The sequence below is a fragment of the Bubalus kerabau genome, chromosome 8 (genome assembly GCF_029407905.1).
Source record: "Bubalus kerabau isolate K-KA32 ecotype Philippines breed swamp buffalo chromosome 8, PCC_UOA_SB_1v2, whole genome shotgun sequence".
NCBI classification, from domain to species: Eukaryota; Metazoa; Chordata; class Mammalia; order Artiodactyla; family Bovidae; genus Bubalus; species Bubalus kerabau.
Window position 1 is genome coordinate 56858730 of NC_073631.1, and position 18494 is coordinate 56877223.

The 18494-nt window shown below is 37.1% G+C and overlaps 1 protein-coding gene across 1 annotated transcript in view; it reads right to left on the minus strand.

Moving 5' to 3' along the window:
* Window positions 1–18494, minus strand: part of MDFIC (MyoD family inhibitor domain containing) — a 323251-nt gene that overhangs the window by 170511 nt on the left and 134246 nt on the right. The window contains exon 2 of the mRNA XM_055590331.1: window positions 15225–15362. The gene's annotated coding sequence lies outside the window, so the exon portion shown is untranslated. The remainder of the gene's footprint in view (window positions 1–15224; window positions 15363–18494) is intronic.

Consider the following 18494-nt stretch of genomic DNA (forward strand, 5'->3'; position numbering starts at 1 on the left):
CCCCATAGAGGATCCAGCTACATTGTTTTCAGAAGACCTGGTTTAAACTGGCTCGTGAAATCCCCCATTTTGGAAAAGCTAGTTGAGTCTTGGAATATCAGGAACAAAAATAAAACTACTGCTTTGCTTTCCAACAGAATAAAATTCGCAACCCATGAGACCCTTGAGGAATACTGAAGACCATTTCTAACCACATCAGTGAGTGATCATGCCCTACAGGCTTATTGCTGTTATTAGCTATTTCCAAAACCTTTTGTCAAATTAATCATTTCACAGACGTCTCACACACACACAACAGATGTTCTTACAGATAAATTATGTGACAGAGAGAGAAACATGACACTTTTAGGAGATAAATATTAAACTAAGTCAAAACAAAATATGGGGCTGACAATCCCTGTAGTAATTTTTATTGTCACATGGAAGGGCCTGATTACTTTGGATTCACTTTTGTCAGATGGAGTTCATAGAAAATTTAGATTATTAACTGTAGACAAAGTCAATTTATAACTGTATGTTTATTTGTGATTTTTATTGATTATGATGTGTCGCTCCATTAGAATGCAAACTCTGTGACAGCAGTCATGAACCTGGCTTTACTCAGTACTTTGGGAGTTTCACTTTGTTTTCTTTGGGGGGTTTCCCAGTACTTTGCACTAAGAAAACTGAACTTAGTTAAAAAAAGAATCTCACCATAAAGGGAGAAGATTTGAATCCTCTGTTTTACATTATAGATGGTTTGTTTGAGAATTAGATCTGCCATTACGTGCTTCAAATGCTTAACTCTTTCAATTCAAAATGAAACTTGAACATGTTATGAAAATGTCCCACAATAGAATCAGTAAGTATCTTGCATTCATCAGAAGGCAGTAATATATGTTTTTATGATTGGAGGCCTCCCTGTCTAATTCACAGCTTTCAAAGCTCTAGTAAGAAAACTGAATGACCCACTAGTTTATAATTCATCTCAGTTTAAACTTCTGAATAATTTCTTTTAGTTTACCATAGTCATTTCATTACATGATTAAACTTTAGCTCATGTAAAATCTAAGTCATAGGAAATAAATTTGAGTAACAGATACCTTAAAATAAGAAGAGTCACTATTTGATAGTGGTTATGAAATTTATACTTGCAAAGTTTCATTGTGGATAACTAACAAAAACATAGATTCCTAGGTTCCATTCCCAGAATTATTAAGTCTGGCTTGGGACTAGGAATCTGCATTTTAAACTAATACTATACCTTGAGCTCTAGGTGTGAGAAAAATATTTTGGAAAATACTGCCCTTGTATCTTAGGTTTGAATTTAGCTTTTATTTCGGGGGGGAAGGGAGAGTAAAAGTTTTTCATTTGTAAAACTTGACTATAAAATTGTTTTCTATTCTGTGATGGAGACCATCCTCTCCATCAGTTAATGAATTTCTCTGCATAAATAGTGATCAGTCTTGTGAGGTGACTTTCTGCAAATTGTTTTCTCCTTTGAAAATGGTTGGTTTATTTCACTTCATGTAGCTCCAAGAAGAATGCTTGCTTGCTTGCATATGTGTGCAGTCATGTCTAACTCTCTGCAACCCCATGGACTGTAGCCCACGACATTCCTGTGCCCATGGAATTTTCCAGACAAAAATACTGAAGTGTGTTGCCATATCTGTCTCTGGGGTGTATTCCCAACCGAGGGATGAAACCCACATCTGCATCTCCTGCAGTGGCAGGTGGATTCTTTACCACTGAACCACCTGGGAAGCCCTCTAAGAGTGGGAGTATGCATTATGGACAAGTAAGACTTGCTGAAGTATTGGAGGTAAGTAAACTGACCTTCTAATAGCAGCAAATCAGATCTGAGGGGAAAGACAGAGAGCGCTCTACCGGGAGAATATGCCCTAAAGACTCTGAGAGGGCTCTGTTTCCATCTTAAGATTTGTACAACTTATCTGTTGTCTCTCTACATAAAGTCCGCTCCCTTTTCCAAGAAAATCACCATACTACCCATCATTCTACTGCTTTTTTTTCTTCAAAGCACTAAATATCATTTGAAATGTTCACAGTAATTTGTTTGTTAACATAGTTTTTTGTTTTCTTCTCCAAATAAAATGCAAATGCTGTCAAACCAGGACACTTAACTGTCAGTTAGGTTCAGTTCAGTTGCTCAGATGTGTAGGATTCTTCGCGATCCCATGGACTGCAGCACACCAGGCTTCCCTGTTAATCACCAACTCCCGGAGTTTACTCAAACTCATGTCCATTGAGTCGCTGATGCCATCCAACTATCTCATCTTTTGTCATTCCCTTCTCCTCCTGCTCTCAATCTTTCCTGGCATCAGGGTCTTTTCAAAAATCAGTTCTTCACATCAGGTGACCAAAGTATTGAAGTTTGAGCTTGAGCATCAGTCCTTTAAATGAACACCCAGGACTGATCTCCTTGCAGTCCAAGAGACTCTCAAGAGTCTTCTCCAACACCACAGTTCAAAGGCATCAATTCTTTGGTGCTCATCTTTCTTTATAGTTCAACTCTCACATCTATACATGACTACCGGGAAAGCCATAGCTTTGACTAGATAGACCTTTATTGGCAAGTAATGTCTCTGCTTTTTAATATGCTGTCTAGGTTTGTCATAAATTTTCTTCCAAGGAGTAAGTGTCTTTTAATTTCATGGCTGCAATCACTATCTGCAGTGATTTTGGAGCCCAAAAAATAAAGTCTGACACTGTTTCCACTGTTTCCCCATCTATTTCCCATGAAGTGATGGGACCAGATGCCATGATCTTCATTTTCTGAATGTTGAGTTTTAAGCCAACTTTTTCACTGTCTTTTACAGTCAAATACAAAAGAAGAGCAGATGGACAAAGAGCAATAACAATAATCACAAATCCTAAAAATAAAATTCCAATAATTGAAATAATAGCATTTTTAAACTTCCTTAAAAGTCATGATAAACTTTAGATGTGATCTTGGTAAAGAAAGAATCGTGAATTAGAAAGCAGCAGTACTGGGGTATTTTATTTGTAGGATATGTAATTGCTTTTATTGTTCTTATTATTGTTGATTTTGTTTTATTTCCATCTGTTCTTGATTCATATGTGCCTGAGAAAGACTGGCATGTTTACTGATTTCATGGTATTTACATGTTAATTGAGGAACTAACAAAAAGATCAGGTTAAGATATGTACGAACAAAACTAGTGAAGTTAATGGAATTCCAGTTGAGCTATTTCAAATCCTAAAAGATGATGCTGTGAAAGTGCTACACTCAATATGTCAGCAAATTTGGAAAGCTCAGCAGTGGCCACAGGACTAGAAAAGGTCAGTTTTCATTCCAATCCCAAAGAAAGGCAATGCCAAAGAATGCTCCAACTACTGCATAATTGCACTCATCTTACACGCTAGTAAAGTAATGTTCAACATTCTCCAAGCCAGGCTTCAGCAATATGTGAACCATGAACTTCCAAATGTTCAAGCTTTTTTCAGAAAAGGCAGAGGAACCAGAGATCAAATTGCCAGCATCTGCTGGATCATCAAAAAAGCAAGAGAGTTCCAGAAAAACATCTACTTCTGCTTTTGCTTGCATATGTGTGCAGTCATGTCTAACTTTCTGCAACCCCATGGACTGCAGCCCACGACATTTTGAGTGCTGCACTCAATATGCCAGCAAATGTGGAAAACTCAACAGTGGCCACAGGACTGGAAAAGGTCAGTTTTCATTCCAATCCCAAAGCAAGGCAATGCCAAAGAATGCTCAAACTACCACACAATTGCTCTCATCTCACATGCTAGTAAAGTAATGCTCAAAATTCTCCAAGCCAGGCTTCAGCAATATGTGAACCGTGAACTTCCTGATGTTCAAGCTGGTTTCAGAAAAGGAAGAGGAACCAGAGATCAAATTGCCAACATCTGCTGGATCATCTAAAAAGCAAGAGAGTTCCAGAAAAACATCTATTTCTGCTTTATTGACTATGCCAAAGCCTTTGACTGTATGGATCACAATAAACTGTGGAAAATTCTGAAAGAGATGGGCATACCAGACCACCTGACCTGCCTCTTGAGAAACCTGTATGCAGGTCAGGAAGCAACAGTTAGAACTGGACATGGAACAGCAGACTGGTTCCAAATAGGAAAGGAGTACGTCAAGGCTGTATATTGTCACCCTGCTTATTTAACTTCTATACAGAGTACATCATGAGAAACACTGGGCTGGAAGAAGCACAAGCTGGAATCAAGACTGCCAGGAGAAATATCAATAACCTCAGATACGCAGATGACACCACCCTTATGGCAGAAAGTGAAGAAGAACTAAAGAGCCTCTTGATGAAAGTGAAAGAGCAGAGTGCAAAAGTTGGCTTAAAGCTCAACATTCAGAAAACTAAGACATTTCTCCAAAAAAGATATACAGATGGCCAACAGACACATGAAGAGATGCTCTACATTACTAGTAGAGAAAAACAAAGGAAAACCACAATGTGATATCACCTCACACCAAGCAGAATGGCCATAATCAAAAAATCTACAAATAATAAATTCAGAGGCTCCCCTGGTGGCTCAGTGGTAAAGAATCTGCCTGCCAATGCAAGAGAAATGGGTTTGATCCCTGGTCTGGGAAAACCCCACATACTGGGGGCAACTAAGTCCACGTGCCGCAACTACAGAGCCTGTGCTCTAGAGCCCTGGAGCAGCAACCGCTGAGTCCATGTGCTGCAACTACTGAAGTCCATACACATATAAATGATCATTTTTGCAAAAAAATTAAAATCAAATCTCATAATTTTTTAAACTTACTCTTTTCCTAGTAATTCAACATTACTAGCAAATGAAATTGATTTTATAATAGCCCTTATAATTATTAATGACCTTTAGGCCTGACATGTGTAACAGATACATTCTCTGAGAAACTATGTTAACAAAAGGATCATGGATAGTATTCTATCCATGAGATTTTATTTTTAGCACCCAAATTAGATACTCACAGATTATTGATTGTGCATGGAAGTAAGCTGGTCATCATATTTTAAGACTATGTATCCTGATTTGGGTGAAAAACTCTAACTATATATGTTATATATGACTATGGTAACTATATATATACATATATAGTTTTCAAAAGATAATAAAGTATTATTTCACTTCAGTTCGGTTCAGTCGCTCAGTCATGTCCAATTCTTTGCAACCCCATGAATCTCAGCACGCCAGGCATCCCTGTCCATCACCAACTCCCAGAGTTCACTCAAACTCATGTCCATTGAGTCGGTGATGCCTTCCAGTCATCTCATCCTCTGTCGTCCCCTTCTCCTCTTGCCCCCAATCCCTCCCAGCATCAGAGTCTTTTCCAATGAGTCAACTCTGCGCATGAGGTGGCCAAAGTATTGGAGTTTCAGCTTTAGCTGAATGAACAATGAACACCCAGGACTGGTCTCCTTTAAGATGGACTGGTTGGATCTCCTTGTGGTCCAAGGGACTCTCAAGAGTCTTCTCCAACACCACAGTTCAAAAGCATCAATTCTTCGGTGCTCAGCTTTCTTCATAGTCCAACTCTCACATCCATACATGACCACTGGAAAAAACCATAGCCTTCACTAGATGGACCTTTGTTGGCAAAGTAATGTCTCTAATTTTAATATTCTATCTAGGTTGGTCATAACTTTCCTTCCAAGGAGTAAGCGTCTTTTAATTTCATGGCTGCAATCACTATCTACAGTGATTTTGGAGCCCCCCCAAAATAAAGTCTGACACTTTCCTCATCTATTTCCCATGAAGTGATTATTTACACTTGTACAAAACACATAGGAATACTAGTTTTTAATATCCTTTTTCAGACATAGTTTTACCCTCCTTGTTTAGGTGTGCCAATTAACATTTCTGGAAGAACTGAGATGTGCAGGAAGAATTCTGCTAGCCTTGGAATTAAGCTAAAAAAATTAGAAATTCCACAATCACATAGAATATAGTGAATGATCCCCTGACAAAGCAAACTTTAACTTTTCTAACCCTCAGCTATGTAGCTTACTTCAGCTATAATCAATAATGTTAAATGTGATCATGTTGTTGGGTTCTAGGTCCCAATTTTTATAATATTAATTCTAACTCTTATGCATTTGAATATCAAAGCGGCCTAGCCAATATGCACCAGTGAGAAAAATGTGCTTTTATATAACTTTTCTCCCAAATATTTTGTTTTAATGGCTAAGTTATCAGTCAGGTGAGAGGCTTTCATCATGCAATCAGCAAAAGTGACTATTAATTATTTCACAAAACTTCAGCATCAAATTTTTAGCATGAAAAATATAAACACTATCTAAGCATGTGAATGGCACCCACTCCAGTACTGTTGCCTGGAAAGTCCCATGAATGGAGGAGCCTGGTAGGCTGCAGTCCATGGGGTCGCTAAGAGTCAGACACGACTGAGCGACTTCACTTTCACTTTCCCCTTTCATGCATTGGAGAAGGAAATGGCAACACACTCCAGTGTTCTTGCCTGGAGAATCCCATGGACGCAGAAGCCTGGTAGGGTGCAGTCCATGGAATCGCACAGAGTCGGACACGACTGAAGAGACTTAGCAGCAGCAGCAGCAAGCATGTGAAAATATGTTTGAATATTAAAGTTCACATAAACTGCTAACATTATAATACCAATTGTGGCTAGAGATGGAACCACTGACATCATTTTCCCTCCAATAACTCTGAGTTCTTCAGTACATCCTAACATTCTGTCCCTCAAATCTGATTTTAAAGGCATATGGTATGGACCTTCTTCATTTTACATCATATATGTAATATGAAAATTAAGTCTGGAAATTATAATTTCCTATTGACTTACATTATAACTTTATACATGACTGAACTCTAATTAGCAGTGACATCTAACATGTAAGGTTTAGATCTCTTGGCCCACTAAATTTTGTTAAGAAGAGTGATCTACAACTAATGCTGACATGTAATAGGAGGGCAACTATTTAAAGAAATTCTTTTTAAAACTAAAAAATCACTTGGAACACAAGTTGTCATCCTTTTGTTCATCCCTTTGGCAAATCTGAACTCTGATATATCTGGTTTTATTACCAAAAGGGGCAACTGTAGTTAGTTTTATATAAATACAAAAAAAATGCTTAATTTTCTTTAATAACTGCTGTAACTGAACTAAACTAAATTTCTACTATGGAAATGTTTAATGTTAGTTAAAAGTAATAAAGGACTGTTCTACATGAAAAGCATAACAATGAATCTTTCCTTTAACAAAAGTTAAATTAATAACCGTAATTAATACATATCACAATTTATCTGCTTTATTATTAAAAATAGACACCCGTAGACTCTTACTGTTTTTGGTGAGATAAACTAAGGAGTTCCCCAGATGATTAGTTTGCCTAATGTGCTTTTACATGATAAAACAAACAAAAAAATTGAAAAACTTCACAGTAGAAAGCACTTTTAAAATATGTATTACTAGTATTCTCAAAATATTCTGAAAGTCACTATGGGAGCATTTCCTTCAAGTTGTGCATAAATCACTTTGCATGTTCACCAAATATCAGAGGAAGAGATGTCAGCAAATAGCTTCCTAAGCACAAGATATTCTTGTAGTTAAATATTTCATTTCTGCATGGGTGGCCATGAACATCTATGAATTTACTGGGCATTTGTAGTCTATGTGGCACAATAATAGGTATGTAAAATTGTATATTATCTCATTCAGATAAAAGATATGAGACCAATATGAGAACTATCAACAAGTTTAAAACATTTTATGCTCAGTTTTATTACATTCAGGACTATAGAGTAAATGTCTCTAATATAAATTTTCTTTCTTCTTGTGAATTCAAAGGCAGGGCTGTGGTTCATTACAAACATCAATAAACATCAACATACTAACTTTTTTTTTTTTAATCAGATTTTATCCTTCAGGACTTTGGTCCATATTTGAAACTTTCTTCTCTTTCTCCATGGTTTATTATTTTTTCAATTATTTAACAATATTTATATTGTGTTAATTTTGTACTAAATACTTTATGTGTGCTAACTTATTTGATCTTCATAGCAATTCTGCAAGGTAAGTGTTCTCATTCTCAATTTATAGTGGGTGACACTGGGGCACAGAGTGGGTGGGTGACTTGCCCAAGGTTACACAGCTAATAAAAGGCATACCCGAGATGTGATGTCAGCAGTCAGACTCCAGAGCCTGTGCCGTAACCATTTATCCTATGCTCTGCCTCCAATAATGACCTCAATGGGTGTTCTTTGGAAGGAATGATGCTAAAGCTGAAACTCCAATACTTTGGCCACCTCATGCGAAGAGTTGACTCATTGGAAAAGACTCTGATGCTGGGAGGGATTGGGGGCAGGAGGAGAAGGGGACGACAGAGGATGAGATGGCTGGATGGCATCACCGACTCGATGGACATGAGTTTGGGTGAACTCTGGGAGTTGGTGATGGACAGGGAGGCCTGGCGTGCTGCGATTCATGGGGTCGCAGAGAGTTGGACACGATCGAATGACTGAACTGAACTGAACTGAAGTTGCATACCCGAGCACTGATCATTTTATTTTGTATTTGTTGTTAACCTTTGCCAGTAATTGCATCCCAGTATCTATTAAATCTCAAGACTCACAAAAGAACAGGTTGTCTGTGAAGTTATCAAAAGCTGAATTCTCTGGACATCGCTGGTAGTCCAATGGTTAAGACTCTGCGTTTCCACTGCAGGGGCTGCAGGTTTGATCCCTGTTCAGGAAACTAAGATCCTGCATGCTGCATGGTGCAGACAAAAGAAGAAAATAACAACAACTGAATTCGCAATTTCAAGAGCAAGCATCCCACTCCTGGGCAGCCAGAGAGCCTGCCTGGCAGGAATACACCTTCCTACAAAGAAAGCATCAAGCCAGAAACCATAAGCTACTGTAGCACAAACTGCTTCCCAGGTGGCACAGTAGTAAAGAACCCACCTGCCAAAGCAGGAGACACAAAAGATACTGGTTAGATCCCTGTGTCATAAAGACCTCCTGGAGTAGAAAATTGCAACTCACTCCAGTATCTTGCCTGAAGAACCCATGGGCAGAGGAGCCTGGCAGGCTACGGTCCATGGGGTCACATAGCACAAACTAAAAGCAAAGCTCTATTACCTTTATATATATATATATATATATATATAAAGAATGGTAATTTCCTCTAGGAGAGAATCAAGGCTTAAAATGTTATACTTTATTTTTACTCAAACCTTTTTTTTTTTAATCTTTATTATCATGTAAGTACAAGCAGAGAGCAGTATTTTCATTTTATAGAAGGAAAAATTGAGATAAGGTGAGATTATATTATCATTAGAAGTTAAAAGTAGATGTTACATGGTGTGTTTTCTGGGTACCAGGAATACTCCCCCAAGCCCTAAAAGCTCTTCTGATATTTATAATTTGTGTTTGTTTAACTAAAACTCCATGCTTATGACTAGGGTTTGAGCAGTACTTGAAAGGAGATGTTATGTGGTAATACTAAACATTATTAATAATTTACACTTGTGTAAGTTCTTCTGAAAATTGATTTTTGAAGGGAGAGAAATGAGTAAGTGGGGGGGGGGGTATTAGGAACCCAAAGGAAAGCTTGCTCAGAAGACGAAGAGAGGTAAATGGAGAAAGTACACAGAAGGCAGCATTTAAGGACCCAAAGAGAAATTGCCTCTTTTGTTCCATGTAGAAGAGGGTTACAGTGAAAGCAAGCCTATCAAATTACTCTTTACTAATTGACAAAAGAATGGTCACAGTGATTTAACTATATAAACCAACTTATATAGTATTAGGATATTAAGTGTAAAATTGCAAGATCAGTTATTCAAAACTATAAATAAGCTTAAGTAGTTGAACTCAGGTACAAATCAAACCTCAGGCCAGTTGCTTCTAAAATTAATTGAAAAACAAAGCAAGGCAGGTACTGTTGAAACAAAAAGTGGGCCTCAAAGTATTTCCTTTGCTAAAATTTAAAGTACTACCTAGAACGGTGCCAGGAGTCCTGGTAAGACTTTGCTTAGAGAATCTATATACAGGGAAAAACTGTTACCCCGATTTTTCTTTTGCCTAATTCTTCCAGCCAAATAATGAAATGATACAAAAAGTGTGGTATGGACTTAATACAAGGAACCCTGGATTGGAATTCATTCTGCATGAGTAGAGAGTGACTCTTGTGATGTAGCAGTCTCCTGGAAATGCTAGCAGTCCAGGAAAATCAGCAAATATGGTAATTTTGTGGCTTCCATATAGCAGTTTTAGTAGAGGGTAAAGTTTTACATGTATCTACTAAAGGAAATATCAAAGGTGGAATACTTGTCTGTTTCACATATTATCATATTTGGCAGTTAAGAACTGTGAAGAGTCTGAAATTTACCCAACTTGCAGGCTAACAGGTTACCTTGCCACAGGTTCATAGATGCTGGTAGAAGAAAGGAGAATCCTGGTCAGAGGCAAAGAACCATATATTACTGATGGCAATATCAGCAGCCAGTGTTTATCAGTATTTGTGCCATTTCCCCAAGTTCCAATTCCAGAGAGCTAGAAAAGTAGGTCAGGTGGTGCCAAACAAGTGAGGGGCCCCAAGTTTAGGGCATCCACATATTTTATAAAGGGCAGTAAGCATCCCTGACTTTTGCCACAGAGGGTAATACCAGCTCCATTTTCCAAGGATGTTTACTATATAAACCTCTTTGAAAAGGTGATGTGGAACAAAGGCAATCAGTGCCTCTGTCCATGAGACATGCAGAAACAAGAGATCCAAAGGGGACTGTCCCTAACAACTGCAGATAGCTTGACTTTTTTTTTTTTAATTTAGACTTTCTAATCCATGAGACATGCAGAAACAAGAGATCCAAAGGGGACTGTCCCTAACAAACTGCAGATAGCTTGACTTTTTTTTTTTTAATTTAGACTTTCTAATCTTTCAATAATACTTGCTTATATTTTTCTTTGATCCAAAAATATGAGACAGATAAGAAAAATCCCTCAGCAATAAACTTCCAAAACTAAAAATACAGATGTACTGAACATTATGGTTCTACCTCCATTATCAAGTCTACTCCACTTTCATTGTGGAACAGAATGTTTCTGGGTAAAAGTGATGCTACCCCCAGCTCCTGATATGGTCTAAGACTGACATAAACCAATCAGCAAAATCCATTTCCCTTTCATTGTGATTGGTCTTAATAACCTACAATACATTTAAGTTAATCAGTACCTGGCATTCTCCTGGAAACAGGTATCTAGCTGAAGGCAGAGGGGAATGATGACCCAATGATTTTTTTTAACCATTTGAGCAAATTTAAATTTAAGATGCAACTAAAAGCATCCTTCCCAAGTGGCACTAGTGGTAAAGAACCCACCTGCAATGCAGGAGACATAAGAGACATGGGTCTGATTCCTGAGTCAGGAATATCCCTGGGAAGAGGAAATGACAATCCACTCCAGTATTCTTGCCTGAGAATCCCATGGACAGAGGAGCCTAGTGGGCTACAGTGTCCTTGGGGCCAAAAAGAGTTGGACATGATTGAAGCGATGCTGCATGCACAAAAGCAGCCTATCAGCACAGTGCTATTCAAGAAACCATGCCTTCTGGCTATTTTACACTACTTCAATATAATACCGTGCATCCATGGCAATAGGTATTCCATTTTGGAATTTAATATATAATTTCATCTTTGTTCTTATATTCTAAATGAATATCTTTACATAATGTCTTCTTTGTACATCTTGGAATTTCTAAGTTAAATTCTTGCTATTGAAAAGATCTTTAGACAGCTCAAAAGCAGTTTCAATGTTTTAAGAAGGATTAGACAAATCATAGATATCAAGAAAGTGTATCCAACTTAAATTCAGGGGATATATGTGTCCTGATAATTGGTGGAAGGAGATGCAGTCCAGGACACCAGAGCCAAAGATTTAGTAAAAGTGGCATAAACAACATTCATTCCAGAGTGGACACTGACACATTATTCTACGAGCTGTGGAATTACTGAATTACAAGCATGTTCATTATTTGCTTACAGGTGCTTAACCAGTTGGAATAGTCACATAAAAGATTGCTTCATCTCCAGAATAACAATGTTTTCAAGAGTTTCAGAGATGAATGTGAGCAAGTGAAGATTAACATTAGGATTTATTTTCTTCAACTCCAGTCTCTAAAAAATGTTAAGAAGAGTAATAAACCCAAGAGTTTCACAAACTGACCTCTTACCCGTTGAACTCCAGTAATCAGGTTCCAATCCCAGAAACCATTAGAAAAACACAAGCCACAATATTTTAAGCTCACCCAGATCCAGTATCTTAGAATAATGACCATTTATTTAATCTTCCATTCTGAAATAACTCTGAAGTGTATGGAACTGTATCAGGCACATATTAGCTGGTTAATAACATTAGCTATCATGATTATCATCACTGGAACAGTAACATATTAGAATAGACACATGATTTTTAACTTAATAATGCTTAAAAAATAATTTTTAAGTAAAATTTAAGTCAAATGATGCTATTTTAGTTCCATATTCATCTCAAACTTTCATTACTATATATATTGTTTGTAGGTTCTTTCCTTAAATGTGCATGGAAATTTTAAGATATTTTAAAATTGCAGTCAAGTTTAAAAATATGGTATAAATGCTTAAAATATTAGTTTATGAGTTATTTGGCAAGATGAGATTTTCTTTCTTCTCCCCATTTTCTTTCTTTGACCTTCCCACATTTGATAAATCAGTAGAGGTAGACTTATACAGTAACCCAGACATTATTCTCCTGAGAGGTGGTCAAAATTAGAAAGAAAACACTAAATGGTTTATAGTTATTTCTCCTTCATCAATGGAAAGACAAACTTTATCTTGAGGGCAGAGGACTAGAGACCAAGTGAGATTTTGCAGAAAACAAGGAGGAGATAGGTCAGAAGGGAAACGGGCTTCAAGATACCGATCCAAGGTTCAAACGGTAAGAACCACAGTGTCCTGAATAGGGCAAAAGATGAAATGCTTTGTGATATTCCTTGGACTGTTCATGCAAAGAATATTTTCTTTCCACTGAACTGTACTTACACAGTAATTACTAGATATTATGTACATAACAGAGGCTTAATGACTTCAGAAATACAGTATTTCAAAAGGTGAAATTACTTTTTTTTTGGTCAGTCCTTTCTCTGATCTTAGAAATAAAAAAAAAAAAAAGTAGCTTTCTCATCAGAAGAGTTGTGTGTTTTTCTTATTTACAGGGACATACTTTGTAAGTGTTGTCTGCTAAGTATCATTTATTAAATGTATCTAATAATTGTTTGCAAAATAACAGTAATTGTATCTTTTTTGAAAGGACAACTCACAGTTCTTCCAGAATGGAATGACTTCTTTCTGCTGTTCAACTGAGTAAACAACTAATAGATTATCCTTAGCTATTCCATATACTCCATTTATTCTACAGAAGCAAAATTGTGATGGATACAATTTACCAGAATCAAACACTGCTCTCTTCATCTTTCTTTTCTTTGTTGGCTGTAGCACTCACTATGTAATGGTTATATTGTCAAGATTCTACTAGATTGCAATTCATTTTCCCCTTGTTACCCAAGAGCCTAAAAGCAAATTCCCCACAATACATTAAGAGGCATAAAACAATTCTTGAAGAAAGAATCAGATTAGATATGAAGTAATACAGGAAAAGTTGGAGATGGGGAATTACACTTATCAAGTTGCACGTAAAGAAATGTCATTTGTGAGATCTCCAAGGAACCTGTTGCGGCTGTTTGATAAACTGTGCCTAGGATTTGTCAGGCTGCAGCATAGCTCTTGGATTCAAAGAAGTAAGTGTTCACTTATCTTGTAAAACCCGTCCCATGATGGACCAATTTGTCCGCCAGTGTTTATCCCTCCTTCAAAGTAGCTTCACTAAGTGGATTTTTCCTGAATAAAAGCTGATGTTGAGCTGCTATTTTTTTTCTCTTTCTGTGTGTTCAACCAAGTTCTTGGCTCATGAATATGCCTCCCCTTTTTCCTGGGCTTTTCCACAAATTTATGGAGGAATACGGAGGTAAGCCATAATTAAATGTGCATTGCTTGGAGAAGGGATGTCCAGGTAATTCAGATAATCTACTCATAATCCAAAACTCTCCTGTTCTACCTTTTTCTGATCTTATTCCTACAATGTATTTAAAAAGTAGTAAAGTCGGTTTCATCTCATTGTTTTAAGCCTGGCTGCCTTGTAATAAAGCCTCTAACAAGCAGTGAAATTATATAAGAGGCAAGATGCAAAAGATAGCAGGAAGAAATGCCAGCAGTGTCTAAGAAAGGAATCCTTTAAAAAAAAGTTTTCTGTAATTAATGCTTTACCTAACAAGCAAGAGGCTCATTTTCTGTTTATGTATATGTTTATTTTCTTTATAAAGTTCATGCAAGAATTTGGGGAAAGAAATATTCAAGCATTAGATTTGGGGGAAGGAACGATTCAAGTATTATTTTTCTACAAACATCTTATCTGTTTATGAACTTTTTAATAATTTTTGTTTACTTATCTGTCACCTAAAGAAATACCAACATCAAAAAAGGCCCTAATTTTAAACCTTTCCTTTTACCTTTTGACTTTCCTTTTTCTCTTTTTGACCTCATTGTACTTTAGTCTTTAAAGAAAAGGGGTGGGACAATCAACTAGTAATCTCGAATGATACCCTGCCATTTACTTGGAAATGAAAACATTTCCAAATACTTTTCACTCTAATAATGGAATCAGACAATTACAGTTTTAAGAGTTCTATAACTCTCATCGCTTTAGTGGTTTTCCAAATATTTTCATTATGTGATAGAAAATGGCTTTATGCTCAGTATACCAGATACATCTAACCATGAAGTTACTTACAGGGTAACTGAAAGGTGTTGGTCTGTGCTTTTATTGCTCTATTTATAGAATGAAAGCTAAACCTAACATTACCTTATAACTCATGAATAAATTACATAGTCAGGTCTCATATATACTTTTAAAATCTGAGTTCTTAGAGAGAAATAAAGCTATCCAAAATTTTAGTGATTTAGTTTCACAATGATCTCACTTTAAAAAAAGAAAATGTTTTTATCCAGTGACACTGCCCACCGCCCGACCCCCGCCCCACCGCCCCACCATCCAACAATGGACAGTTTTCTCTCCCACATAAAATCTGAGTCACAATCTTATAATTTAGAAAAGTATGAGCAAAGGGTCCTCAGCTCTGCACCCTTTCAAAATTAGTATGCGATTTTGCCCACCTTCATACTGAAATTGTCCAGAGAGTGGTCCATGGTCAGAGGCAGATGGTGGATACCAGAAATCTTCTCTATTCAAAAAACTCTCCTCCTCAGAGTCTATCAAACACAGACACGCTTAGGTTCAGCTCATCACTCCTCCTGTGAATTAAAAAGAAGACAAAGTAATGGTAGTGTAAAAGTCTGAAAAAAAGTCAAACAAGAATTATTTGAATTGAATTATATTGCTTCTAGTTGACATGAGTAATAAAGAATGAAAAAAGGAGACAGAATGAGTTCGGGTTTTTGCTCAGCTACATAAAATTTCTGTAATCTAGACAAATTACTCTCTTTATATATACACTAAACATATCCTACCTTGCCAAATTGTTCCAACAATGACACAAGATCACATGTGCAAATATCTTAGCAGACAGTCATGTCTATTTTTTTGGGGACATGGAAAAACAGACCGGTTCCAAATAGGAAAAGGAATACATCAAGGCTGTATATTGTCACCCTGCTTATTTAACTTATATGCAGAGTACATCATGAGAAATGGTGGGCTGGAGGAAGCACAAGCTGGAATCAAGATTGCTGGGAGAAATATCAAAAACCTCAGATATGCAGATGATACCACCCTTATGGCAGAAAATGAAGAGGAACTAAAAAGCCTCTTGATGAAGGTGAAAGAGGAGAGTGAAAAAGTTGGCTTAAAACTCAACATTCAGAAAACGAAGATCATGGCATCCAGTCCCATCACTTCATGGGAAATAGATGGGGTAACAGTGGAAACAGTGGCAGACTTTATTTTCTTGGGCTCCAAAATCACTGCAGATGGTGACTGCAGCCATGAAATTAAAAGATGCTTACTTCTTGGAAGAAAAGTTATGACCAACCTAGATAGCATATTCAAAAGCAGAGACATTACTTTGCCAACAAAGGTCTGTCTAGTCAAGGCTATGGTTTTTCCAGTGGTCATGTATGGATGTGAGAGTTGGACTGTGAAGAAAGCTAAGTGCCGAAGAATTGATGCTTTTGAACTGCGGTGTTGGAGAAGACTCCCTTGGACTGCAAGGAGATCCAACCAGTCCATTCTGAAGGAGATCAGCCCTGTGATTTCTTTGGAGGGAATGATGCTAAAGCTGAAACTCCAGTACTTTGGCCACCTCATGCGAAGAGTTGACTCATTGGAAAAGACCCTGATGCTGGGAGGGATTGGGGGCAGGAGGAGAAGGGGACAACAGAGGATGAGATGGCTGGATGGCATCACCGACTCGATGGATGTGAGTCTGGGTGAACTCTGGGAGTTGGTGATGGACAGGGAGGCCTGGCGTGCTGTGATTCATGGGTTCGCCAAGAGTCGGACACGACTGAGTGACTGAACTGAACTGAACTGAGTGGGGTTGGGTTGGAGCCTTGAGAGGTCACTCCCTCACTTACTAATCTTGTGCAGTATAGTGGCCTTCAACCCCCCAGGGTACACAGAGCACCTGTAAGGAGTAAAATCGATGAATAATTTTGAAAGAATCAATTTCCAGGTCCATTATTGCTATATGTGTCCTTTTCTAAACTTGCCCTATTTTAGAGGGCTCGTGTATGTGATAAAGGCAGCACACCAGTCAGGTTCCCTTCCCTACAACTCCTTTCAAATTAGCTCCTCTCAACTGAAAAACAACAATGAAAAAGCACTCTTTTCACATGTCATTATTTGTTGTTTATTTTTTTGCATTATTTGTTGCATTATTTTATAATTACAGTGCTCTGGAGTGTCAAAGGGACAAGTTGAAAAACTGTTATGCACAGATTCTCCTTTAATCAAGGTATCAAAACAGCTTCATCTATCCTACTAAAAAAGGTGTATTTCCAATAGAAATTTACTTGTTATAGTTATTGATAAGTTTTCAAAATCTGTAATCTATTTTTGATTTTAACAGCTGACTGCTATACTAATAATAACAACACAATCAGAAGGAATCCTTAACACTGACAGCTTTATATTTATAAGAAATTATTTAAAATTCAATTTTAATTTAGATTCATATTTTTGATACAGAAAGTCTGAGTGATCAATAAAAGACTTTCAAGCATGAAAAATGTTATATTATGATAACATTCTGGGGAAGTAATATAATAAAAATACAATTTCAAGCAAAAAAAAAATAATAATTGTCCATAAATTTTTTAAATCAGTGGTTCTGGATACCTTATCACCATGGCATTTAGAGTCCCTTGGAAACATTTAAAAGACTGATATAACAGTTATGTTTTTAAATGATAATATTTACAATATGTGGGAAATTACATCCTTTTCAGTCACTTAAACTTATTATTAAAAATGTATAAGATGGTACATATCTAAAACAGAATTTCCCTGTATAAGCTAGCAACAGAAGCTAGTCTATAGACCTCCAATGCAGAGGTTAAGAGCATGGACTTTCAAACCAGAGAGAACTGGCTTTGAAATCAGTCTCTACTTCTTGGTTTTTAATGAACTACATTCAACTTAACCTTCTCTGGGTCTCAGTTTTCTTATCTTTAAAATGGAAATAAAACCTAATAGAATTAAAGAACATATGTATTTAAAGTGCTTAGCACTGTGCCTGGCATTACCCAGTTATTATGATTAACACCATTATAACAGCATATGAGGAGAACAGGGAAAGAGAGGGCTAAGTGCAAAAAGAGACGTGGAGAATTCAAAAGGTAAATGTAGGATTTTAATCAATACTTCTCTAAAGATATGATATACAAATGGCCAAAAAGCACGTGAAAAGATGCTGAACAAATCAGCTATAAGGTATACGCAAATCAAAGCCACAGAAACCACTTCACATCTACTATACTAATTAAAACAATTTTTTTTTTCAACTTAAAAAGAAAGAACAAGTATTGGCAAAAATGTTTCTAAGTAAGAAGTTCCTGGGCCCCATGTGAGTGTATGTGTGTGAAGTCACTCAGTCATGTCTGACTCTTTGAGACCCCATGGACTGTAGCCTACCAAGTTCCTCCTTCCATGGGACTTTCCAGGCAAGAGTACTGGAGTGGGGTGCCATTTCCTTCTCCAGAGAATCTTCCCAAGCCAGGGATTAAATCCAGGTCTCTTGCATTGTAGGCAGATGCTTTACCATCTGAGCCACCAGGGAAAGAACAAGTATTGTCAAAGATGTTTCTAAGTAAGAAGTTCCTGGGCCCCATAACAGAAGTGAATTATAGGGTCTAGGGGAGGGGCCTGGGAATTGTGTTTTGAATGCCTTCCTCCATGATTCTTACAATCCAGCTACAATGGGAATT